Below are 27,597 nucleotides of genomic sequence, written 5' to 3'. Positions count from 1 at the left end.
TCTGTAACTCGGGGTGAGCAATGTTTGTGAACCCCAGCAAAACGGACAAATACGGAGGGAAAAAACGTCGATATCGAGTTTTCACCAAAAAGACAGCATGCCTCAACAGAGCGGCCCCTGGTCTGGTATGAAGGAAGGAGAGAAAACACTACTGACTTGTGTGCAGGGGGAGGCAACAGAAGGGACGGTAGGGATTTCTCAGTCCAGCAGTCTCTGCATGAATCTTCGTGAAGAAAGAGTGAGCAGCATGTTCTGTCCCGATCACTCAAACCTGAGGCCAGGCTTGCCTACCAATACATCCCCACCAGGAATGCATCTGGTTAATTGAGCTGTCGAGTGTGCAATAGAACAACACTCGAGTACCTTCAAATGTCGAGATGAAACAGGAGGAAAAAACGATTGCCTCCTGTTTGTTGACAAATGCCACTACTGTGGTTTTGTTGTTCAACGAAACCAGTGAGTGCCGCAAAACCCATCCTGAATTCTTGGATGGCCAAAAGGCTGCCCTGAGCCCAGGACGGTGATGAGAAGGTACTAATCGTCTCGGTCACACAAATTCAAGACAAGGTCTTACCAGTGTGCGCCTATTCCTCAATCTGTGAATCCGTAAGTAGACACAAGATGTGAGGGGAATATGCAAGCATATTCGAAGGTTCCTTCAATCAAGCATTAGCCTAACTCTTTCCTCATACATCGAAGAGGAAAGAGATGAGGAAAAAGGAAGCAGACTTCCATTTTCCACCATGGGGAAGCTTCTGCAAGATGACAGGGTACCGAGGCAATTAGCTCTAGCTGGCTGGCATTTCCCGAATCGGGAGCACGGGAGAGGTGGTGGGATGAAAGTTCGATGGAAAGAATTGCCGAGACCTAAGGGAAATAGATACTTCTCCTGAAGGAATCCATTCCCAGGTCTCGGCAATGTTGCTGCCAGTTCCAGAGACTCGATAAAGTATCATTTTGTCCAGGCATCAGCAGTTGCAATCTTCTTCTGAAGCCTAGGACTTCTTAGCTAAGGAGTTGAGGGGGCTGGCTTGAACTCAAGGTCGAGTTGAGATGACTAAGACCCAAAGTTCTTGGCCATTGTCCAAAGGACAAGTCAGTGCCCTGGTGGGAACCTTGATTACTGGGGTATCTGGCAAATCTCTGAAAGAGAAAGGCAGAACCAAGTAAAGGTTGTTCCTAAGGGTCGAGCCAACTCGGGACTTATGAAACCGGAGATCCGAATTGGGACAAAGTCCTTCTTCTTAGCACCAGAATTGCCCAAAAACTGCAGTCAGCAAGACCCTCCGAGGCAAGAAGAATTCATATTCTGTCGAGGCAGGGGTGGAAGCTTGGTGTCTCGACCTGAATTAACTCCTTCGAAGAAAAGAATTCATCAGGTCGAGAACGCTCTCGGAAGCCAGGACCGCGGCGGTCCCTGACACTCTCGGCCCCTCGGAAACTGCAAGGGTTGCAAGTGATGAAGGTTATTCATTGGGGAGCCGCGGTCCTGTCCCGGGGATCCTCGCGCCGACGAATCGGCAAGAAGTTCTCCGAAAACACGGGGGCGATCGCAACTTGAAGAGGAAGACCCTCGCTGTTTCCGATGCGTGAAACTCCTGTACCTCTCCCCTTGGAGGGAGACCTTGACAGATCCCATGAAACCCTCCTCGGCTACCTGGTTATAATACGAGAGAATCGGGGGACCGACACCCAAAGCACGCCAGGCAGCCGAACTCCGAAAGAAAATTTCGTCGGAGCTCTCTCTGTCCGTCTCGCGCCTCTCGGAACAACCGAGAGGAGAAGAGAACAGGTGAGGAGAAAGAGTATCCCTACCTGTCCTGCCAGTATGATAAGCAGGAGAGGCGGACCGTGAGCGATAATCAACCGAAGGAGATTACTGCCACATGGGGAAAGAAGAGCACTTGTGCCGTGGCAAAGCGCTTTCCTGGGAAGAGCAAAAAAGTTCACTCGAACATAGCCGAGAACCCGAATCGGAAAAAAAGAGTAGGGCCGAGCCGAGCCGATCACGCCGAACGCGATCCAGCTGGTCGGTATGCGGCGGACTGGGAGGCAGGCAGGCGCAGCGAACCAGCTGAGCCAGTCTGGCAACCCAAGCGAGTCGAGTCGAGCGAGCCAGTCTGGCAAGCCAAAAGGAGCCGAGCCAGTCAGTAAGTGAAACAAGGGGCCGAGCCGAGCCAAAGAACACAATCATAACTGGGCAGGCCGGACTCGTCTGCTGTGAACAATTGCTAGTTTCCCGAACTCTAAACTCCTTCGAGGCCGAGGCCCCTCGAGAAGAAGGTTCAAAGGGGAATTCTGTGTCTGCTATCTTGCATGCTCGAACCCTAAAGTTCAAGACACAAGAATGAAGCCCGGCCGAGCAATGGGAAGCAGCTGGCGGGCAGTATCGAGTATCCGCACCCAGACACCTGGCGTGTCCGGCACCCAGACACCTGGGTGTCCCGGCAACCAGACACCTGGGTGTCTCGGCACTTTTTCTCGTCCTGTGCTCTCTCAGGAGAGCGCTCGTGATTCATAGAATTCGAGCTACCCACGAGACTTCAAAAAATCGAGGAGCGGCTGCTTTGTTTCCTAATAGATCGAAAAGAGCCAAGCACAGAACCAGTCTTAGATGCAGACTTCCAAGACTGGCAACGAGGGCGTGGCCTCGAGAGAGTCTTAGCTGCAGCTCACCCCCCAAAACGCAAGATCCCACAGGAGAATGCCCGGTTCAGGCCTGAGGGCGGGAAGAGCCAACGAGAGAAACTTGTCTCCCGGAAGAGAGTCAGTCCCTTAGAAGTCCCGCAGGACTCCCGAAGGGAATCTCTTCCCTGCTTCTTCTGGTGTTCGAACCGACAGGATCGAGACACCAGGCTGGGAACCCGACCAAGCACTCTGGCAAACACTGGGAGCGCTTGTGGTGCTGGCAGGAAGAGGAACCAAGACACCTGGGTGCCTCGGCCCTTTCTCTCGCACTGCTCCCGAACTGGGCCCAGGAAAATCTCTCCAGACCAGATCGGGATACTCGATATTCCATAGAATCTCGAGCACTCGGAGCGGCTCGCGAACGAGCGCCCGAAGCAGCCCCCATCTTAGAGGCGGAACCTCTAGGACTCGGGAATGGGATTGCAAACTGAGGTCTGTGCGCCCGCGGCTTCTGAAACACAAAACCCAGGGCTATGCGAATCGGTTTCCTAACCCGAAGGTCGGGAAGAGCCAACGAGAGACCCACTGCCTCCTCGGAAGGAGGCAGTCCCTAGACGTCCAAGGGCATCAAGGGGAAGAAGCAGCATTCCTTTCCTTCGGCCGATGGAGGTCTGTCCGATTCTCGGGACCCCCTTGGACCACGGGAGAGGAAAGGAAAACACAGCAGAAGACAAAATCGAAGATAAGATGAAGAAGATGGCGGCTACTTCCACAGGATGGCTTCCTTCACCTCCACTCCGACATCTTCTACAGGATGGTGGACACGAAACATCGTAACCTCCAGGGTAGTCCGGCAGGAACACAACGGACGCAGCCAGGACACCACCACCAGGAGAAGCAGCAGGCATGATCAGGACAGCCGATGCAGGAGCTACGGCAGCGGTTCGGAAGGCAGGAGCTACTGCAACGGCCAGGAACATCACCTCAACAGGACGACTTCCTACATCTTCACGCCGACATCTTCTACAGGATGGCGGACATCGTAACCTCTGGGGCAGCTGGCAGGAACGCACGGAAGCGGCCTGGGCACGACCGCCAGAAGCGGCAGGAATGATCAGGACAGCCGATGCAGGAGCTACGGCAAAGGTTCGAGAGGGCAGGAGCTATGCAACGGCCAGGAACGTCACTTCCACAAGGCGACTTCCTTCCCTTTCACGCCAACATCTTCTACAGGATGGCAGACATCGTAACCTCCAGGGCAGCTGGCAGGAACACAACGGAAGCGGCCCCGGGCACGATCACTAGGAGAAGAAGCGGGCACGATCAGGACATCCGATGCAGGAGCTACGTTAGCGGTTCGGAAGGCAGGAGCTACTGCAACGGACAGAATGTCATTTGAAAGTCACCAGCAGCGACAGGAGCGATCAGGGCGGCTGCGGCAGGAGACCAGGAGAGCAGCCCACAGACTGTCGTCGAGTTGACAAGAGCATAACACAGGGAACAGCAGGAGCAGATGGACCACAGATACGCAGGAAGCATTGCAACAGCATACATGAAAACCAGCAATGACAGCGATCGATCTACATCGGCGGGAACAGAGTCAGAGCGATCCCGACGTGGAAATATGTCATCTAATCAGGTATTGTGGTCGATCCTGAAGCAACACTGAATGAATGTCGGGACTGCTTCATGCAAGATATTCTTGATATATCCAGCCAACTACTGCTGTGTCTGCGATGCTCACTGTCAACCTGAAAGAAAAACAAAGATGATTAGTAGAGGGAGGCTCCTCCCGCTACAAGGGGAACAGCCCCACGCAGCGGGAGGAGGTAGTACTCTAGAAGAGGTCGCTCGATCGCTTCCCCCCCTCCCTGGTCTTCGCCCGATGAGCGAGCGAAGAGAAGAGAGAGAGATCTACTAAAGGGGAGAAGGAAGAACCTACGGGAAGAGAAAAAAGGACGGAGGGGAGGCCACCAAGGGCGCCGTGGAAGCGGAACTTATCGACGACGCCCGTAACCTCCCACTCGGCCCGCAATTCTCTAAGCGCAGGCGGAGAGCAACACTCAGCATAAGTAGGAAGAAATTAGTGATGCCCCTTATACACGGAGGGCGGAAGCCCAAGAAGGGAACTAACTCTTACGTCCCGATGGATGTAGGGGAGTGAAGATATTGCGTCCCAAACTATATCTCCGAAAGTACAGGGGCGCCTTCAGTATTTACGTAAAGGGCTGCTGGAGAGAAGCATTACCACTTGGTTACGCTACTCCAGTTATGCCCTTGGCCGTCAAACCCAAGACACAGGCAGGGAACGACGGCTTACGCAAGGTTATCACAAATCGTGGGTTTGTATTAACAAATATCAAACACACGTATATATAAACAAAAATACAGAAAGATCCCACCGGGATAATAAGAGCTTAACGACAGTCAGGCAGAGAGAACGAAAACACGTCAGCAACGCATGACGGCCGAAAGCAAACTGGAATGTTTACATCCGGGCAGGCGGGTATCCCCGCCTACCTGGAGGTAGTTACTGCCTAACCACCTTGCTCAAGAGTTTAATGGCCGTTTCCAGCCTACGCCTGAAAGTAATCCCTAATGTAAAGGACCGAGGGTTTGTATATTGTAGGAACAACTGGAATGTTTACATCCGGCAGGCAGGGTATCCGAAGCCTACCTGGAGGTAGTTACTGCCTAACCACCTTTATACAAAGAGTTTAACTGGTTAACAAATGCCTTTTTTGAAAGTTTCCTAATGCTTCCCTTTAGACACGTCAATGCTAAAGGACCAAGGTTTGTAGATATTGTGTTGGAACAACTGGATATGTTTACATACAGGCAGGAAAGGCCACCTGGTTCATTTTTAGCTCCAAAAACCACCTTGCTCAAGAGAATGGCCACTCAGCAAAGGTAGGCTTCCTAATTTAGAAATGACTGACGGTTTGTATACCTCGTAACATCAGGATGAAACAAACATAGTAACCTCCTGCAAAGGGAGGAACACAACTGAAGTGGATAAGAACACCACCACCAGGAAAGCATCTTCCAAAAATGTGACAGGAGCTCTGAAGCAAGTTGGTTTTCAGGATGGCAACAGCCAGGTCTCACAGGGGACTTCCTTCACCAATCAGAAGGCCCCACATCTTCTACAGGATGGTGGACATCGTAATCCACTAGAGTTTCAAGCAACGGGATTGGCCCAAGACACCACCACAACCAGGAGAAGCAAGGAGATCAGTCCATCAGGACAGCTGATGACCCAAAGTCAGCTTGGAAGGCAGGAGGAACAGCAACCAGAACGATTTCTGAGCAGCAACAGGGAACGTTCAATGGCTGCAGGCAAAGATTTCGCCTAATGAGGTCAATTAACTGCATAACACAGGAAAAGCAGGTACAGATGGACCCAGCTTACGCCATAGGTGACAGCAACCAGCAATGACAAAGATCGAATTGGTTTGGGATGTTTTTAAAAGACTTGGTCGATGATTAGATTTAAGTATGCCATTTATTCAAACCAGGTACTGTATAATTTGTTTAATTACAATACCAGCGGACTCCAGTTCATGCAAGATATCCCAAAGATACAGAGACCCCTGCCTGATGTGGGAACTGCTGGAATATGCAGCAAGAAAAGATTTTGAAAGAACTGATGTGATCCTAGAACTCCTCACAGTACAATTTTGGATGAAGAGGCACTGCTGGGGAACAGAAATCCACATCTCTCAAGACTTTGAAGGAGAGAAAGGAAGAACTTACCAGGAGAGTGAAGGAAGGAGAGGAGTCCACAGAGGGCACAGCGTGGAAAGAGAGCTTGAACTCATGAGTGGTTCAGTGGTGGCAAGACATTGGTTAATTTCTCAAAACCTGCAAAAACCTTCTTTAATTCACAGCTTTGAATTTGCAGGCAAAAAAACAACACTCAGCACTAAGTAGGAAAGAAGAAGTGATGCACCCCACAACATGGATTAAGGAAGCCCAAGAAAGGAAGCAAACTCTTAATCCTTTCAATAAAGGGATTTGAAGACTATTTTGTCATTACAGGAACGTACAGGGGTTCTTTTCAGTAACTTTTTGGCAAAAGAGAACATTTGCACCATTTATGCCCTTTTATTTTCAAACAGTCATTGGCCGCTTTCAAACCCAAGCCAATAGATGCAGGGGAAAGATATTAATGCAAGGACAAATCGTGGGTTTGTATTAATAAATATCAAACACACATATCATACTGTTTACACAAAAATACATTAAGATCCCACAGGATAATCTAAACATTGAAGAGCTTAATGACAGTCAGGCAAAGAGATCCTTTAAAACATGTCTTTAAGGTTTGATGAGAAAGCAAAATCACAATGTTTTAAAACAATTTTTAAAGTATTTTTTCCTAACTATACAAACCGAGGTCCTTTACATTAGGATTACTTTCAGGCGTAGGCTGGAAACGGCCGTTGAACTTCAAACAAGGTGGTTAGGCAGTTAACTACTGTCCGGGAGGCGGGAGTACCGCCTGCCCGGATGTAAACATTCCAATTTGCCTTTCGGCCCAGGTATCAGATTGAGGGGTGGCATGAGGTGGGCATAAAGTGTAAAGGACCTCGGGTTTGTATAGTTAGGAAAAATACAATTTACTTTTAAAAATTGTGATTTGTTCTGACACAATATACAAACCCTCGGTCCTTTACATTAGGAGACTTACTGGTTGGAGGGAGGAATCTGAGTGAGTCTCCTGAACTGACTGGAGTTCACCACCTTGTCTTCCCTTCCTGGTCGTGAGAGCGAGGAAGGGAAAAACTGCCTCTGACAAAAGATCGGGTTGTAAGAAACGCAGGATCAGTTGTCAGACTTCTGGGTCCCTTTGCATGAAAGAGGAAACGTCAGTTCATGCAAAGTAGGCTAGGAAGAATTTGACGTCGGATGACATAAAGGCAAATACAAGCATTGGGTTTGTCTTATAGTCATGGTCTCCTTCCTCCCCTTGCAAGAGGAAGGAGTGGGGTTGCTTCTATTAACCTGAACGGAAAATAGAACGGGAGCTCCCGTTGGGTGCTTACCTGCATCGACCGCCAGATCCAGCTTGTAACGGCACGTCCGCTCCCTGCCCGTGGGAAGAGAGCCAGGATGGGGAGAAAGAAGAGAGGCCAGTCACTCCACATTCAATCTCCCAATCACAACCGTACAACTTAGGCGAGATGCAACCTGTCCTGTTAGAGGAGCTGGATAAGCTACACAACTTGTTGAGCAGCCACCACAGGACCCAAGGAAAAAGTGTCCAAGGACTTGTGTGCAACATCCTGGAGGTAGAAGGAGGTGAAGGTAGTCTGTTGGGACCACACACCCGCCTTCAGCACCTGTGACACCGACATATTCTTCCGGAATGCGAGGGACGGACCAATGCTGCGGACCTCGTGAGCTCTCGGACGAAGCGTACCAGTGTCATCTTCTCCTGCAGCAGAGTACGCTCTCCTTATCGTCTCACGAAGCCAGAAAGAGATGGTGTTCTTGGACACTTCTTTCTTGGTCGAGCCAGTACTAACGAAGAGTCGTCGACACTCAGGCCGGAGGCGCCGAGTCCTCTTCAGATAGCGCCGCAGCACTCTAACAGGACACAGTAGCATCTCGTCTGGTTCATTACCTACAAAGTCCTCTAGGGAGGGGATCGTGAAGGACTCGAACCGTGCGTCAGGGACCGAAGGGTTCTGAGTCTTCGCTATGAAATCCGGGATGAAATCGAGCGTAACTGATCCCCATCCCCTCGAGTGTTTAACATCAAAGGAAAGTCCGTGAAGTTCGCCAACTCTCTTTGCCGATGCCAGGGCTAGCAGGAAGACGGTCTTGAGGGTCAGATCCCTGTCTGACGACTCTCGTAAAGGCAAATGATGACGGTGCACAAGTCAGGCTCCTTAGGACGAGAGTCACATCCCACGCAGGGGCCTGAGATCCCTGGGTGGGCAAGACCTTTCAAAGCTTCTCATCAGTAGAGAAATCTCTGAAAAGGAGGAGATGTCTACTCCTTTCAGCCGTAAGACTAGGCCGAGTGCAGCGCGGTAGCCTTTCACAGCTGAAACGGAGAGAAGCTTCTCTCAGCGAAGGAAGACGAGGAAGTCCGCGACCTGCTGAACAGTAGCTCCGACTGGAGAGATACCCCTTCGACGACACCAACCACAGAAGATGGACCACTTTCCCTGGTATACCGCTGCGGAGGATCTTCTGAGATATCCTGCCATCTCTGTTGCTGCGCGGCATGAAAAGCCTCTCGCTCGCAAGAGATGGTGGATAACCTCCAGCCGTGAAGACACAGGGAATGTACTGCCAGGTGGAACCGCTCTGCGTGAGGTTGACACAGGAGGTTGGGCCAGGGGGGAATCTCTCTCGGTGCCTCGGAGAGGAGAGCTAGCAGGTCCGGGTACCAAACGGCCTGGGGCCATTTGGGTGCCACCAGAGTCATTCTGAGATTCGGGGTGATCATCACTCGGCTGATCACTCGGCGAATCAGACAGAATGGGGGAAAGGCGTACGATAAACCCCGTCGAGGTTGTCCCACGGGTGTTGGAACGCGTCCTCCGCAGAATGGCCCATGGGTCGGCACGACAGAACAGAAGACCTGGAGTTTTCTGTTGTGCCGGGTGGCGAACAGATCGATGGCTGGACGCCCCCACAGGTCGAACAGCCTTTCCGCTACTTCCTGATGGAGGGACCATTCGGTCCCTACCACCTGGCTCTGGCGGCTGAGCTTGTCTGCCACGACATTCCTCTTGCCTGGAATGTACCTGGCTGACAGCTCTACCAAAGTGAGTAACGTGGCCCCTCGTGCACCTGCATCGTCAACTGATGAAGCTGGTGGGACACCAGTCCCCCTGCTTGTTGACGTATGCCACTACCGTGGTATTGTCGCTCATCAGTACCACGGAGTGTCCCATCACTCGATCCTGGAACTCTTGGAGGGCCAGGAAGGCCGCCTTGAGTTCCAGGATGTTGATGTGAAGGTGCTTGTCGTCTCGGTGCCACACTCCCGAAGTCAGCAACTCCTCCAGGTGTGCGCCCCATCCCTCGGTCGATGCGTCCGAAAACAGAAGCATGTCCGGAGGGGAGTATGCAGGGATACTCCTATCAAGAGGTTCCTGTCGTCCAACCACCAGTGAAGGTCCTTTCTCACCTCCTCGGAAAGAGGGATGAGGAAGGACTGGGGTCTTGGGACTGGGACCAATACTCCTTTAGTCTCCACTGGAGAGACCGCAGGTGAAGACGCCCGTGAGGTACTAGCTTCTCCAGACGACAGGTGACCGATGACGACTTGCCATTGCCGGGCTGGCTGCTCCTGTCGTGACAGGAACAGCTGTGCTGCCTGCCTGAACTTGCTGATACGAGAGTCCGAGGGAAAGACTTTCGCTGCCACTGTGTCTATCAGCATGCCCAGGTATTTTATCCTCTGCTTGGGGTGAGATCTGACTTCTCCAGATTTACCATGATCCCTAGATCTCGGCAAAACTCGAGGAGACGATCCCTGTCCCAGCAACTGCGAGCGAGAGCTCGCCAGGACTAGCCAGTCGTCGAGATACCTCAGCAGACGTATCCCGTGCGAGTGGGCCCAAGCTGACACGAGAGAGAAGACTCGTGAACACCTGGGGAGCGGTCGAGAGCCCGAAACAAAGTGCCCTGAATTGGAAGACCGTCTCCCGAGGACAAAGCGGAGGTACTTGCGAGAGGACGGATGAATGGGTATTTTAAAGTACGCATCCTTCAAGTCCACCGTAAGCATCAAGTCGTTCTCCCTGATGGAGGCCAGCACGGATTGCGCTGTTTCCATCGTGAACAGAGTCTGGTGAACGAAACGGTTCAGGGGAGAGAGGTCTATGACTGGTCTCCATCCCCCTGAGGCTTTCTCTACGAGAAAGATACGGCTGTAAAAGCCTGGAGACTGGTCCGACACGACTTCTACAGCATCCTTGCTCAGCATGGCTTGCACTTCTTGCTGTAGTGCGGTGTCCTTCGGAGATCCTGGAAAGATATGTTTGGAGATGGACCGGAGTGTAGGTGAGGGGAGGCCGAGACTCGAAGGGTAGTAGATATCCCTCCCGAAGGACATCCACTATCCAGGTCTCGGCTCCATGTCACTGCCATGTTGCCCAATGGCTTGACAGGCACCCCCACCTTTGGCAGCTTTTGGGCGGGAACGCCGCCCCTAGCGTTTCCCCTTCTTCTTCTACCCTTGCCCCCTTTACCGGCTTGGAAAGTGGGCTGAAAAGGGGTGGGAAGGACCCCCTTTCTCGAGGAAGAAGAAGGCTGGGTGTTTCCTCGGGACCCCTTCGAAGACTGGGACTTCTTAGGGGCCGAGGAAGTGCCAGCCTGGCCCGAAGACCTAGCTGCAGTGGGATGAGAAGACCCGGAGGTCTTGGCCACTGCCTGGTGGACAAGCCGGTCGCTGTCATCGGCCTGGCGCTTGTCCACCGCGGCATCCACCAACTCTCTGGGGAAGAGAGAGGAGGAACCCAGCAACGGTCCATTCGCAGGGCGATTGCTGACTCGGGACCTACAGACCTGGAGAAGCGAGAGAGAAAGCATCTCTTCGCTTCAGCACCAGGTTTGCCCACAGGTTTGCAGTCTGGTGGGATGAGGTAGGAGATAGCCCTACCCCCAGACTGGCACAGTCTCCCAAAGGCAGAGTCCTCCCCAGGTACGATAGTGCCTGAGGAAGCAGCTACCTTCGATACTGTGAAGGACCACAGATCGAGCCAGGAGACTGCTTGGAAGGCCGCCATGGCGGTGGCTTCCAGGGTTGCAGCTTCTTGCTGAGAGAGGGAGATACTCTCTGCAGTCAATGCTGCAACGACAGACCCGGATCCAGACGAGTCAGGTCCGGGTCAACCTGTTTAGTCAGCAACGCCCCCCTCAGCTGGAGTGTAGAAGCGCTTCTGTCGAGGCAGAGGAGGAGGAAGAAGCTTGTCCGAGCGGCTCGACCTCGAAGTGAACTGTCTTGCCCAGACACAAGACTGTTCACCTGGTCGAGTACCCCCTCGGCAAGCGTGGACCACGGCAGCCCCACTGAAGCCTTGGGTTCCTTCTTGGGTCCCAAAAGGATTCGAGGCGCGACGGACGATCCACAGTTGAGGCCGTGGTCCCTTCCCCGAGGTCATTGTGCTGACGAATCAGCGCGATAACCCTGCAAAAAGTCCTCTGTATCTCAGGGGTGTCCGCATCCTGGGGCAGAGGACCCTCGAGTCCTTCCAGAGTGCGGTCCTCCTGAACTACTCCCCTGCAGGAGGGAGAACCTCGGCAGACCCCCGAGGATCCTTCCTGAACCACACGGGCGTAAGACCTGGTCGAGCTGAGGACCGAGCCAGGTTCATAACCCCACTGCAGTAGAACTCTGAGGAGAACACTCCCCAGAGTTCCTTCCTCTCCGACTCACGCCCCTTGGAAGGAACCCAAGAGGTGGAGGGGACAGGCGAGGAAGATCGGGCGCTCCCACTGGCTTTACTGGCAGAACCAGCAGAGGCAGTGGGCCGAGAGCGGTCACCAACCCGCGGTGGTGATGGCGAGCCCGGTCGAGGAGAGACTGCTTTCAGCCCAGGTGAAGCAGTCTCCCGAGGAGAGCGGAGCGGCTCGCGAGCCGAGCCGCGCACTCGCCTCCCCCGAGCCAGGCTGGCCGCGTGCGGGCGTGGCCGGGGACTGGGAGGAGTCGAGCGCGTGGCTGGCTGGCGCGAGCTTGCGCTGTCCTCTGGACGCGCCCCAGTCTTCTTCGAGGCCGTAGCCTCTCGGGAAGACTGAGCAGGGGACCTCTTTCTGCTCTCTCTGGCGTTCGGCCCCCGCGGGCTGAAGCACTATCCCAGGAACCTGACTTGGCACCTGAAACCTGAAGGAGTGCCAGCAGGAAGAGTCAGAGCACCTGCATGCCCGGCTCTTTCTCTCGCCCCACGCCCTGGTCTGTACGGCGAGAAGTTTCTCCCGTATCAGACTGGGGTACCCGGGTCTCCTTGGGGACCCGGGTACTCGGAGCAACTCGCGAATGAGTGTCCGACGCGGACTCGCTGGCCTTCGAAGCAGGAATTTTCTTAGGCACAGCGGGGGGAGTGCAGGCCTTGGTCTGCATGCCCTTGGCTCCTGATGCCACTGACCCGGAGGCCAGGGCAGCGGTTCCCTGATCCGAGGATCGGGAAGAGCCGACGAGAGATCCCACTGCCTTCCCTGTGGAAGGAGGCAGACCCTTAGAAGTCTCGGTGCGAGGTTTCTTAGGGGAGAGGCAGACTTCTTCTTCTTCGGCCGCAAAGCCTCGGAAGGAGAAGAAGAAGAGGCAGCAGACGAAGACGATGATGATGACGAAGACGAAGACGAAGATGACGACACCTTCCTAGACCTCTTCTTCTTCTTCTTCACCATCTGCTTCAGGTTGCAGTCAAGTCCCCAAACCAGGAGGCGCAGCTGAAGAACTCAGGAACAGCAGGAGGGCTGCAGCAGAAGGTGCATCCCGGGCAGAGACAGTGGAGCTCGGCCAGCATTTGCCTGGGTGGAGCATCCGCACGTGCAGCCAGGAACAAAAGTGGGCGGGCCGGGGAATGCAGCCCCTCCCGCGTGGAGATGTCATAGGGGGGCCAGGCTGCGCCAGGGTCGATGGTATGGGGAGAGAACAGACGAAGGGCCGGGCTGGAGAAGAAGGCGAGGAACCGAATCATTGCCAGGCCAGGGTCAGCAACGGGGCAGCGACAGTCACATATGGCAATGATGACGTCACCATGTAGGAGGGGCCAGTTGGCGTGAGAGGGGCCAGAAAGCCAGGAGGCAGCGGAACAGCGTGTTGCAAACGCAGGGGGCAGCCGAAACCTGGGTATCCAGATGAGAGGCAACTGACACAGGTAGCTTGGCAAAACCCGACATGGTGACGAGGTGGTGTAGTGGCTGTTGTTGCCGTGTGAGTTGTCACTGGAGCGGGGACAGATGGGAGCCAACCCTCCAGTGACGTGCCAGGTAGGCCCAGGTGTAGCCAGGTTGAGGTTAAGTCTGGCGCCTGGCTATCCAGCCCAAAACCTGAAGCAAAAGTCAGGTTAGGTTGGAAGCCTCCACCCGCTCTGGAGGAAAAACTCCCCCCTCCGGAACGGGAAGAGACCCGAGAGGATGTCCTGGTCAAACTCTCCCACGCCCTTCCACAAACGATGAAACGAAAGAGGAAGGGGAGGGGAGTTCTCACCTGAGGGAGGGGAGCAAGCAGGGGAAGTTTGCGGGAGGGAGAAACGAGCCCGACACATTCGCCACCACTGGAGTCGTCGGGGGCGTGTTTCCCTCAGACGACTCCTTGGTAGTCTTACAACAGTAACGTCTCCTCCCCTCGAACTTCTTCCATTGCTCAGGGGACCAAGAACAACACTCACTACAAGGGCGTCGCGTGAACACACACGCCCCTGCAAGATGGGCAGAGGGCGTGTGGGTCCACGTCGACTCTAGATCTAAAAGAGTTACATTTTTGCCTCCCACCCCAGGACACACACGCTGGGGATAGGAAGGCTTAGTTGATTTATCAACATTCATGCTTAAGAAAAAACAAAGGAAATTTCCCACCAAATTATGAAGAAAAAAGGCAGTCAGGCAGAGAGCAGCTAAGAAACAACGTCCGCATTCTATGACGGCTGAAAGCAAATTGGAATGTTTACATCCGGGCAGGTGGTACTCCTGCCTCCCGGACAGTTGTTAACTGCCTAACCACCTTGTTTGAAGTTCAACGTGGGCCGTTTCGGAACAGCCTCACGCCTGAAGTAAGTAATTTTTAATGTAAAGGGTAACAGGGTTTGTGCAATTTTTCATTTTCTATAAAAGCCAAAATTGCCTAACGAACAGGGCCTATTTTGCACATAAAATGGTATTAACTGAGCTGGAGGGGCATGGCAGTAGTCTTCAATTTACCAAAGTTAGGGCACAGCATCCAAGGTTAGGCTAGGTTGGGTAACTAAATATGGTTATGTGGAACAAACACAAACCCAGCCTAGGCTACACTATCAGTTTCCTAAATGACAGGCGGAAAGCCCTGATCCCTGCCTCTCGGAAGGAGGCAGTCCCCAGATTCTTAAAATACTTCCATTCAGGTAGAAGCTTCGGAGTTTGGCTGCTCTAGCAAAGGTGAAGTGAAGTGAGCTAGCCTCGGCTCTATAATGAGTGGAGATTGTGTGGCCTCTGATGACTTATCTTCCGACTCAGGCTTGAGCGGGCAGGGTGCTGGGCCCACCAGTAAAGGACTTGCTTTACCTAATAGGCCTACCCTAGCCTAGCAATGCCACTCTAAACTAGGATAAGTTACATTTGGCTGCTTAATGCCACCCAATTCATGCTAAAGCAATGCTTGGTAATTCTAAGGGTAGAACTAAGTACTAGCTCTGCACCTGTTTTTACCTTGGAAACTGGTTTTTTCTACACTTTAGGGCTTCTGATACTGGCGGTGAGTGTTTGTTATTCCAACAGGTTATTTGCCTTCTAATTCTACTCAACAGTAAAGGGGGACTTGGGAATTTGGGGTTTTGGGTGGGGAGAACACAGAAATGGAGCAGACATGTTTATGTTAGGAACGCCCTCTGAAAGCGAGAGCCTTTTTTGAAAAAGTCACAGGAGGAGTTAAATGCATTTTGCCGTGTTTAGTACTGCCATGCAGGGATGGAATGTCCCTTCGCAGGTGCTTTAGTACTGGCATCGGGGGATGAATGTCCCCTGCGTGTTTAGTACTGGCATCGGGGATGGAATGTCCCAGGAGACCAGTGAAGTACTGGCATCGGGGATGGAATGTCCATTCGCCGTGTTTTAACTGGCATCGGGAGATGGAACCCTTCGCAGTGTTTGGTACTGGCATCTGGGGATGGAATGTCCAGAGGCAGTTTAGTACTGGCATCGGGAAGGCCAGCAATGACAGTGTTTGATGGCATCGGGGATGGAATGTCCCTTGTGTTTAGTACTGGCATCGGGGAAATGTCATTCTAACCAGTGTTTAGTACTGGCATCGGGGATGAATGAACGTGGGGACGCCATCATGCAAGTACTGGCATCGGGGATGGATATCCCGCCGTGTTTAGTACTGGCATCTGTGATGGACTATCAACCTGTGTTTAGTAAAGGATCTAGGGATGGAATGTCCCTTCGCCGTGTTTAGAACTGGCATCGGGGATGGAATGGCCGTGTTTAGTACTGGTCATCAGGGATGGAATGCCCCCATCCCCGTGTTTAGTACTGGCATCTGGGGATGGAATGTCCCTTCGCAGTGTTTAGTACTGGCAAGGAGGATGGAAGTCCCTACAGGGTGAGAGTACTGGCATCGGGGGATGGAATGTCCGCCGTGGAAGCAGTGTAGTACTGGCATCGGGGATGGAATGTCCCTCCCACTGTGTTAAGCTACAGGCATTGCGATGGAACACCCAGCACGTGTTTAGTACTGGCATCAGGATGGAATGTCCCTTGTACGTGGAGTACTGCAGCCCAGGATGGAATGTCGAACTCTGTGTTTAGTCACTGGCATCGGGGAGCAAAGATATTTCTTCCGTGTTTAGTACTGGCATCGGGGATGGAATGTCCATTCAGTATCTTTAGTAAGGGCATCGGAAGATGGAATGTCCATTACCACTGTGTTTAGTACTGGCATTGGGGATCAAAATACGGCCTTGGCCGTGTTTAGTACTGGCATCGGGGATGGCTTGTCCCAAGTGTTTAGTACTGGCATCGGGGATGGTTTGTATTAATGTGTCAAGTACTGGCATCGGGGATACAGAAAGATCCCTTCGAGATAATAAGTGTTTAACTGGCATCTGCAGGATGGAATGTCCCCGCTGTGTTTAGTACTGGCATCGGGGGATGGAATGTTTACGGAATGTTTAGTACTGGCATCGGGGATGGAATGTCCCGTTTCGCGTGTTAACTACTGGCATCAAGGGATGGAGCAGTGTTTAGTACTGGCATAGGGGATGGTCCCAACGCCGTGTTTAGTACTGGCATCGGGGAAAATGACTTTTGTTTAGTACTGGCATTGGGGATGGAATGTCCATTCGTGTTTAGTACTGGCATCTGGGGATGGAATGTCCAGAACTGGATGTGTTTAGTACTGGCATCGGGGATGGAATGTCCATATGCACAGTGTTTGGGGTACTGGCATCGGGGATGGAATGTCCTTCACCGTGTTTAGTACTGGCATCGGGGATGGAATGTCCCTTAGGTCCGTGTTTAGTTACTGGCATCGGGGATGGAATGTCGGTTCCGTGTTTAGTACTGGCATCAGGGGATGGAATGTCCCTTTTCGCGTGTTTAGTACTGGCATCGGGGGGATGGAATGTCCCGGAACCGTGTCCAGTACTGGCATCGGGGATGACAGTCTGTTTTCTCCCAGTGTTTAGTACTGGCATCCATGGGGATGGAATGTCCTTCGCCGTGTTTTTACTGGCATCGGGGGATGGAATGTCCCTTCGCCGTGTTTAGTACTGGCATTCGGGGATGGAATGTCCCTTCATTTGTTTAGTACCAGCATCCGGGGGATGGAATGTCCCTTCACTATGTTTAGTACTGGCCCAGGGGGGGTTACCCATTATTTAACAAGTTATTGCACTTCTCGGACGGGATATGAACTGTTCCAAACAGACGTAGCCGTGCTCTGTCTTGTGAAGATCGCGTATGGGAACCCCTTGTTGGATGGACTTCTGGGTTTAATTAAAGGTTAATTACATTCGTGCGACAAAAATTGAAGGTAAATCCATAACTAACAACTAAAAAACTGTAGAAAAAGTCAAGTTAGAAGGAAATCGCCGCCGCGGAGCTACCACTTAGATCTACCCAATGCTTACCAGCTCCGGCAGATCTGATTTGGGAGCTTGGGCCTCAGCCCAATTGTAAATACTTAGCCTACAGTACAATGGACATGAAAAGCAAGCAGGAAAACATATAGCCTAAGGTAGCCTACCTCTGGTTGTGTTTGGCGAGAGTTCCTACTTCATCATACCATTACCGGAGCTCCTAATTTGTCATACAACTGAGCTAGTGAATTGACTTACAAATAATTAAAGCGCGGAGCGGACTTGCGGAACTAAATATCACCAAGGGATTACGATGGCACTTTGGTCGTGCGTTCGTCGTTCGGATCTTAGTAGTAAGTCGGATTCAGAGTCGTTAATGAGGCTTTCTCCTTGCAACGGCGCCTCAGTGGCTCTTGCCCTAATTTTGTATGTCCCTTTTTTGTTTTATGTTGACTCTATTCTCCACATACGATGATAAATTTAATTTTTCTTGTCAATATGACTTTCACCGAATAGAAACTTTCACAGCACATCATTTGTATCCCCTTTATATGGTGGATGTGGTTCAAATACTTGACATCTTTCTTTCCTGTATTCCTGGCAAAATGATAAAAGATAAATTAGAACTTCCACATTTTCCCAGAAGTTGATGGTGACACGTCCTTTTGTATCTTTGTTTATGATATAACATTCTAATGTATTAGTTCTTGCTCAGCAACAAAAACTGTTGCAATAACGTTGTATAGGTTATTTGGTCTTCTTTAATTTCCCCCTCTCCATTTCTTCTATTTTTCTTCACATTTTATTTTCTGACTTTTTCGACTTACCATTATCTCACTTTCTAGTCTTTGGATTTTTTTATTATTTCCTTCACTAGTCGTGTTCAGGTGTACCTCTTACATGTACTTTATTACTAATTTCCACCATTTCCCCTCTTTTCCTGTTATATTGTAAAGTCCCCCCTGAGTGAGTCTTCTATGATGAACGACCCGTTTTCTTTCAATACCGCTCCTATAGGATCGGGTCATGCAGAATCAGCCATGCTTTTTCTATGTAAATTTGTTCTTGTTATTAATTTATTTTGTATCTGTTTCTTTTGTACATGTATTAGAATGTTGTTAGGTCGGTCATTGTCCACTTTCTTTTTACATAACTTGTATTTATCCATTGTAATTATTGTCAAGAGTAATTGACCTCAGGTCACCGAGATTCTATTGTATTCCTCTGTGTGACGTCAGTCCGCCGCTATATAAACGGCCTGCGTCCCGAATGTTACACCTACGGGCCAAACAAGGGAAAGGCCCGTGCCAACACAAGAGTTGGCTTAATACAATACAACAACAACGAATATTACAAATAGGAGCTGAACCGCTAGAGTGGGTGGACAAGTACATGTATCTGGGAATCATCCTAGATCAGCAGCTAACCTGTTTTGAAATCAAATACCTGAAGGAAAGAGCAGAAGCAAGAACAGCAGCAATGAGATATATGTCATCTTTGAAGGATGGTGCAAATGAACATGTAGGCTACAGAAAACGTACTATATAGCCTGCACCAGATCATTGATAGACTATGCTGCCCCCGCCCTATGTAAAGTAACACAGAGGCACAAAAGGAAACTCTGGAAGTAATACAGAACAAGGCAATGAGACTCATGCTTTGGGCACCCATGTGGACAAGGCTGTGCAACCTCAGGCTTGAGACTAACATGCCAAATCAATAGAAGATAGGATTGCACAGAGAAATGCCAGTACAATGGCAAAAATCTTCCTCTCAGAGAGAGACTCAATCTCCAAGACCAGAACAAAGGGAGAACTAAATAAACATCCAGAGATTTGGGCTGAACTCCTACGGAAAAGACCAAAGTGACAACATCAAGAGGTTAGATATGGCAGAAGCAATGCTGAACATGAGACCAGACACAGCGCAGGATGTGCAACATATCCCGCCCTGGAAAAGGATTATGCAAAATTCCATTACACACCTTCCCAGAGCAAAGAAACTGCTCAAGAGAGGAACTAAGTTCAGCAGCAGCCTACGAGTCTATCAGGAACACTGAAATCCTGGGGCCCAAACATACTACACCGACATTAGGCAAATAAAAAGACAAGTTGTACTGTGGATCCAGAGAATAAAACTACTGGAGCAGCTGTATATTCAAACAATTTCCAAGCATGCTGGAGAACATCAAACTGTGCCTCAACAATGCAGACAGAATTAGTAGCGATAAGACAGGCACTACTGTACTCTCTGGAGAATGAGGAAGGACCCGTCATCATCCACACTGACTCCAAATCCTCCATGCAGGCCTTGCAACAAATTAGTTAATTAAAGAGAACAAGGCCTTGCTGGCTGGGATCAAGTCACTGCTTTACCAGCACAGAGTAAAGAGGAAGACCAGTCACTATGAACTGGATACCGAGTACATGGAATTCCAGGCAATGATAAAGCGGATGAACTAGCCAAGAGCACAAGGTATATTGACAGAGTGCAGATCCACATACAACCTGCACTACAACAGATCAAAAATGCCATAAAACCGCTCATGAAAGCAAACATGCTGGAAGACCTTTTTGGGCATGGACAGATCACTCCCCGACTGCCAGATGGTACAAATGGCAACCGACCTATTGCCTCCCCATAGACAGGCACACACCGAGAAAACTAGCTGTATGTATTCACAGACTAAGGCTAGGATACAGAGCCTGCTGGGAAATTGTTTCCCCAGTGTCAGACCATGTGAGCACTGTGAGGAAGAAACACAGCAGCCTCTGACCACACTACCTGCTAGAATGCAGAGAGACAGCACTGCTCAGAGGCGAAGTACAAGCTGATGTAAACTCACCAGGCAGCTAAAATAGCAGCAACACTTGCTTGTTGGCAATAGTCGAGGACATCGACACACATGCCCAGCTCTAGTAAATATTACCGCCACCAAGATAGAACAATGCAATGAGAATACTCAAACTTTTCACTTTCTATTCTTTCCAGCTGAATTAAGTAATGTAATGTTAAGTGTGTTCAGAGTGGCACTGGCCACCAACTCAGTTAATATGTACATTTCATACTACCACTACAAACAAACCAAGATGGCCCTCTTTAACTACCACCATCATCCTCCTCAACTCATCCCATCCCCTCACCGTAAGGCCCTATACACATCATCTCTGTCTTATTCCAACTAAACTACTCTACCACTAAGAATACTCTGCAGGGACTCTAGGGTTTAAAGGGTTGGACAACCCCACCTGCAATGTTTCTCTATATTTTTTTTTTCTTTCAAAGGCCTTACATCTTCAGACTACTACTATCCGTGACATGATGGCCCCCTCCCACTACAACCATCATCCTTCCTCCATCCACAACTGTCTCTACTACTAAATCTCTTTCAAATTTCCTATAACAAATGACCTTCTGAATTTTTCAGATCACCTACGGGCCAAACAAGGGAAAGGCCCGTGCCAACACAAGAGTTGGCTTAATACAATACAACAACGAATATTACAGGCACAGCAGAGTTTTACTCGAACAAACAAACAACGAATAAATCCAGTTACGGGCTGCTCCAGGAACGAGAGCCCGTGCCAGCACAAGGCTGGCCTAATCTTAAACAACAACAAAAAAATAAAGTAGCAGTACCTTTCCTCCTGCTCATTCTTTTGCACCTCTTAAAGTGGTGATCCCGGAGTGGTTCCCGGAGCCATTAGCAGACTCAGACGGCGACCTTGTAATTATTGTTAAGAGTAATTGACCTCAGGTCACCTAGATTCTATTGTATTCCTCTGTGTGACGTCAGTCCGCCGCTATATAAACGGCCTGCGTCCCGAATAAAGTAGCAGTACCTTTCCTCCTGTTCATTCTTTTGCACCTCTTAAAAGATTAACTTCTCAATATTTTTTGTTTATTATGGTTATGTTTAAACACTACAGCTGCCTATTTGCTTCTCTTGCCTTAATGGAAGATGCTCCATTAAGACAATAATTTTATTCATTATAATAGTATTTGTAATTATACAGTTTATTGTAATTATATGTATGTAGGCTATATATATTTTCTGTACCACTCTTAGTTACTGATTAGTATTATTGTTCTTTCAGAATTAATGTAATTTTAAGTAAAGCTTAGGATAGCAGCCAAGTTTGATTAACCTGGTTCATCACAATTTACTTAACTCAAGAATGGAAAAAGTACTGAAGCCTTCTCGACTGGACTAGATCCAAGTTCAACTACACCAGCAAAAGAGTGGTGTCACTGGCACAAGACTTTCTCAAACTTCATTGAAGTGTGTGGTGAAAATGCTCCTGATAAAATTAGAACCCTGGTAACTGTGTTATACAGTCTATGGGTACACTGAATAATGCAATGACTACGAAACTGCCATTGCCACACTGAAAAGATTTATGTCAAGACGCCTAATGAAATCTTTGCCAGACATTTACTTGCAACTCGACAGCAAAAACCTGGTGAGACTTTAGATGATTTTTTGAGAGAACTTTGCAAGTTAGGAAGGGACTAATTTTAATGCTGTTAGTCCTGAACAATACAAAGGGAAATTAATCATAGATGCTTTTGTTAATGGCCTAGCCTCCCCAATGATTCGTCAACGACTTTTAGAAAATAAAACATGAGATTTAGATTTACAGGCAACATATCATCAAGCATATACTCTTTAGACTTAGCTTAATGTAATACTAGTGCTTATAGGCCTAATAGCGAGATTCCACACATTCTGCCGCTATAACAACTCAGGATCAACCACAAACAGTGGGTAATCCAGTATTACGGATAGAGTACTGGGATGTAATATAACACCACTTTCTGGGAAACAAACATTCGCAGCTACTTTTTCTATAAATAGAAAATGCTATTTTTGTGGAGGACTGTATCACTTTCCCATTAATTGTCCGGCACGTGAAGTTACCTGTAATAATTGTTATAAGAAAGGGTACTTTGCTTAAGTATGCAAGTCTAAATCACCTTTCGGCAGAATTACAACAGCTGCAGCCACAGGTACAACTTTTCCCCCTAGTCTGTAGTGTGTAGCTACTTTGTTGACAATCAAAGGGAAAAAGTTTAAGTGCACTTGCTGATTCTTGTAGTGATGATAGCTAAACAGATGCAGATACTGCATGAGCTAAAACTACCAGTGCATCAGTATAACAAAGGCATTACTTTAGCACAGAAGTCACTACAAACTAATTCTCAAAGGTTATGTCAATGTAGAGCTCATTCTCCATCTTAATGGATTAACATAGCCGTCCACACGACATACATTACTAAAAGATTTATGCTCTGGAGCAGTTCTTGGCCAAGATTTTCAAAGGCAACATCAGGATATAATTATAAAGTATAGTGGTCTTACAGTACACTGGTGCTGATTCACATTGTGCTCTAATAGCTGCTGCAGTTGAGGAGCCGTCTCTTTTCCATAATATGTCACTGTTACGAACAATCGTTTGCCGATTGTTTCCTTGGTGGGTTGTTGCCTCCTTTGTTTGTTTGCTTTTCTTGCTGGCGAGTTGACGTCTGTTGGATGGCGTCAGATTGGACTTCGCCAGTCAGGTTCTGGAGGGCGGAACGACCGGTGGTCCAGGGCAGCAACGAGTTAGGTCGAGGGCAGCAGCGAGTCAGTTGGGGTAGCAGCAGCAGGTATTCGTACCTGAGGGTCAGGTCTCTACAGCGGAGAGTGCTTGAGGACGAGATGGTTGCCGTGTCGGCTCTGTCTTGGTCGTCGGTATTGGAGGAGGACGTCAGCACTGTTTTTAAGGACGAGATAGTTGTCGTTTCGACTCTGTCGTGGTCGTCCGGTATTGGAGGAGGACGGCAGCACCGTTCCTTTATGCTGCCTGATTTTGTATTTATGATCGTTACTTTACAGCCTTTTCATTATTGGAATTTTGGTTATGCTGGTTGTTTTTTTTCATTAGTTGTCATGCCGTTTGTATAATTAATGTTTTACTGACTCATTTAAATATTAACTTCCTGACTTATGTTTATGGATTTGATCATTTAATATTTTACTGATGATTTGATCATTTATTGTACTGGCTCTATTTTGGAGTTTTATGCTCTGAATTTCTGAAATGTAATTACTGTGCTGGTCATTTATGTTTGTTGTGCTGTTAATGTTTGTTTTTTTATATTTAATTACTAAATTTTTTATTCACTGACTCATGATTTGTAATGTTGTACTGACCAGTTAATTTTTGCTGCTGACTCATTTTTTTGTATAATTATGAATGTTATAGTTTGAACCTGACTGTGTATATAAGTAGTTGTAAATATATTAATATTAAGGTCACTTTTTTGGTTTTGTTCTGCTTCTTCCTCCTTTGTTTGTCACCTCTCTTCAGTCATTACAGCCCAATTGCTGGTTTTGCTAAGAACCTGTAGGTCTCAGAAATAGCGAGATTGTGAGAGACCGCATCGCGGTCTTTCGAGCGCACGTGTGTGTGCGTCATCCATGGGAGGAAACAAGACAAAAACAAGAGCATCCCGTTTTCTCTCTCTCACGGAACGCAACTTCTACCATACAATATTTCCGTCTGTTTCTCCCTAACCATTGTTGTCTCGATTTATGTACAATCACCACTACTTGCATTGCCATGCAAGCATTCCAATCACATTCTCATAATGTTCCACCGAATCTTCTGTATCAAACTGTATGTATGTTTCTGTTTGTGAAGACGCCAAACGTCTCGCCATTTCACATATATTATGCTACTGCATTGTATTCATTAATCTGTCTCGAATCTCATGCAATTGGCCATATGTGGAATTTCCTGGCCTTTCCATTGATATATATGTTTTATCATTGTACTTTTATTATGTCTCTCACAATCGCCATCTGTTTGTCTGCCGACAAACACAGATGTCCGAAACATTACCTCTGTTCTGCCCTGTCTGTGTGTAGAAACCACTTTGCGGCTCGCACCAGCCAATAACAACTTCGAAGATTCTGTACATTCATTAAGTAAGGAACCACCAATAAACCAAACAACACCCAGCCAGTATGTCACTTCACTCTATCCTTACAGTTTCATCCAATAATTGCTCTTCTAATTATTGTCGGGGGAGGTATTTGTAAGGGCGTCAAATCGCCTCTCCATTCTTGTTTCTTTCTTCATATGTACATTAATCACGTCATATATGTTACTTGTTATTATTTCAGATTCTTTATGTATCTCATTGTATGCATCATTGTGCGGCCTTTCCGCCGATACATGTATCTGCCTTTTACATGTTCTGTAATGCATTACTGTACATATGTCTTCTTATGCCTGTTAACAAACAATTTCTGTATGGATGCAGTGGGTGCCTCAGGTCGCCCGCTACCTTTCCGTCCGCTTTCTGCATTATAAACACCTGTTGAGAATAATAAAGTTACGGGCTGCTCTAGGAGCAAGAGCCCGTGCTGGCACAAGGCCAGCTAAATCTGAAACAACAACATAATAAAGAATCAGTCTTTCACATCTGACATTTCTTGAACCTCATGTAAAGTCTCTGCTGAGCAAGTTTTCTATGGTGACGTCCCATTTTCTTTGCCTCTACAATTCATCACACCTGGCGTGACGGGTCACGCAAATCCAATCATTTAAACTATGCATATAATTGTTTACCTGTCTCCGATTTGTATACCATGTATTCTTCTTTCGCAGGCATCAAGATTGTATCCAACTTCAATTCTGTCCATTGGTATAATGTAAAGTGTACTCGTTCACTGTATTTATTGTTAATTATTATCGACCTCAGGTCACCCTTGTTCCCATTGTATTCCGTGGTGCAACGTCAGTCTGTCGTTATATAAACTGCCTAGATCACCAATAAATCAGCAGTACCTTTTTCCTGCTCGTCTTATTTTGCACCTCTTAAAGTGGTGACCCCGGAGTGGTTCCCGGAGCCATTAGTGGACCCATACGGTGACTCAGTCTTGGCTCCAGGAACTCACGCCCCTAACAGTCTAACTACGGTGCTGTAACTAGCATTTGGGCGTGCTGACTCTCATCGGCAAATCATCAGCGTCATTAACGGACTCACACGGCACGCTTCCAAGTGCGTTTTAACGCGAGTATCCCACTCCAATTAAGAGGGCAAGAGTGAGCATGGACGCAGACATCCCCTCCCTCGTTCAGTTAACCACTAACCTCGCGGATTTGGATGTCTACCTCCCTCCCATATCACCTGCGCCCACCCCCGCGCCGAAGCTCTCGCGCTCCTCCATACCCCTGCCTGCACCCTGCACTCTCCCCTGCCCAGGGCCCTGCCTGGCAGGACAAGCAAGGGCCGCCCTGGCCATAAAGCTGCTGCTGTTCCCGCAGGGAACCCGTCAGCATGGCTGTACAGGGTCGAGAGTCAATTCAGGCTGGCGGAACTCAACGACGAGGTGCTACAAGCAGACACAGTACTCAATGCCCTGCCGGAGGAGATCTACAGGAAGCTCGTCCCATGGGTGTCTACCGCACTCCCCCTCATAATACCACCTAAAAAGTCCCTCCTTGAGGCATGCTCCCTGCCGGTCGCCGAGCGGGCCGCCCGCACCCTCGACCTCGCCGTCAGCCCGCAGCAGGATCAGAGCGTCATGGAGTCATGGGGCATGATACAGGACCTCCTCAACCTGCCCGACACCGACGGCAGTGGAAAACAACTCGAAATAAGCCTGTTGCAGGAGCTCCTCCTCCGTCAGCTCCTCCCGGAGGTCCGCACGTAAATCCCTGAGCCCTACGCCATGCCCCTCGAGGTCCTGATCCGCACGGCGCAGCACCTGACGGACTCCATGAAGGCAACAAAGCGGGTACCAGCGCCTGCACTCCCTGTCAGCACCATCCAGCAGGAGGAGGACGCAGAGCAGGAGGTCAACGCCGTCATCAGGAGGCGCCCAACGCCTCACAGCAGGTGGAATCCCCTGGGTCTTTGCCACTACCACAGGCAGTTCCGCAAAGATGCCTGGAACTGCCTGCCACCCTGTTCGTTCGCCGTCCAAAAAACAGGGGAGGTGGCGGCCAGCAGAACAGGCCGCCATGGCAACAGAAGAACCTAGTCCTGAAGCGGAGAGAGCTATTCTCTCTCGCTTCTCCAGGTCTGTAGGACCAGAGTGGGCAATGACCCTGCGGAATAGACCGTTGCTGGGTTCCACCTCTCTCTTCCCTAGGGAGTTGGTGGACTCTGCAGTAGACAAGCGCCAGGCCGATGACAGTGACCGGCTTGTCCACCAGGCAGTGGCCTAGACCTCTGGGTCTTTGTGTCCCACTGCGGCCAGGCCCTCAGGCCAGGCTGGCACTTCCTCGGCCCCTAAGAAGTCCCAGTCTTAAAAGGGGTCCCGTGGGAACACACAGCCTTCTTCTCCCTCTAGAAAGGCCGGGCCTTCCCGCCCCTTTCAGCCCACTTTCCAATCCGGTAAAGGGGGCAAGGGGAAGAAGAAGAAGGGGAAACGCTAGGGGTGGCATTCCCCCACAAAAGCTGCCGAAGGTGGGGGGGTGCCTGTCGAGCCATTGGGCAACATGGCAGTGACACAGAGCTAAGACCTGGGTAGTGGATGTCCTTCGGGAGGGATATCTGCTACCCTTCAAGCCTTGGCCTCCCCTCACCTACACTCCGGTCCATCTCCGCACGTATGAGTATGTCCAAGGAAGTCCGAAGGACACCGCACTACAGCAAGAAGTGCAAGCCATGCTGAGCAAGGGTGCTGTGGAAGTCATGTTGGACCAGTCTCCAGGCTTTTACAGCTGTATCTTTCTTGTAGAGAAAGCCTCAGGGGGATGGAGACCGGTCATAGACTTCTCTCCCTTGAACCGTTTCATTTGCAAGACTCGGTTCATGATGGAAACAGCGCGATCCGTGCTTGCTTCCATCAGGGAGAACGACTTCATGCTTACGGTGGACTTGAAGGATGCATATTTCCAAATACCCATTCATCCGTCCTCTCACAAGTATCTCTGCTTTGTCCTCGGGGAGACAGTCTTCCAATTCTGGGCACCCGGGACAGATGGCAGCGGCAGGCACATGGAGAGAAGCCTGTCGAGGAAGATTTTCCTCCGTCAGCTCCTCCCGGAGGTTTGGACCCAAATCCTGGAGCCTTACACCTTGCCCCTCGAGGACCTCATTAAAACGGCACAGCAGCTGACTGACTCCACGAGGGCAGCAAAGTGGGCATCAATGCCCACACACCCCATCAACTCCCTCCAGCTGGAGGAAACCGCAGAAGGGGAGATAAACGCCATCATCAGGAAGT

The 27,597-nt window shown here is 49.7% G+C and overlaps 1 protein-coding gene across 1 annotated transcript in view; it reads right to left on the bottom strand.

Moving 5' to 3' along the window:
- Nucleotides 1–17,735, bottom strand: part of TAF1B (TATA box-binding protein-associated factor RNA polymerase I subunit B) — a 371,762-nt gene extending 354,027 nt beyond the window's left edge. The window contains exon 1 of the mRNA XM_067110128.1: nt 17,537–17,735. The gene's annotated coding sequence lies outside the window, so the exon portion shown is untranslated. The remainder of the gene's footprint in view (nt 1–17,536) is intronic.
- Nucleotides 17,736–27,597: the final 9,862 nt, after the last annotated feature.

Source organism: Macrobrachium rosenbergii, chromosome 10 (assembly GCF_040412425.1).
Source record: "Macrobrachium rosenbergii isolate ZJJX-2024 chromosome 10, ASM4041242v1, whole genome shotgun sequence".
NCBI lineage: Eukaryota > Metazoa > Arthropoda > Malacostraca > Decapoda > Palaemonidae > Macrobrachium > Macrobrachium rosenbergii.
The sequence above is the reverse complement of the archived record's forward strand: the minus strand, read 5'-3'. Positions and strand labels throughout refer to the sequence as shown.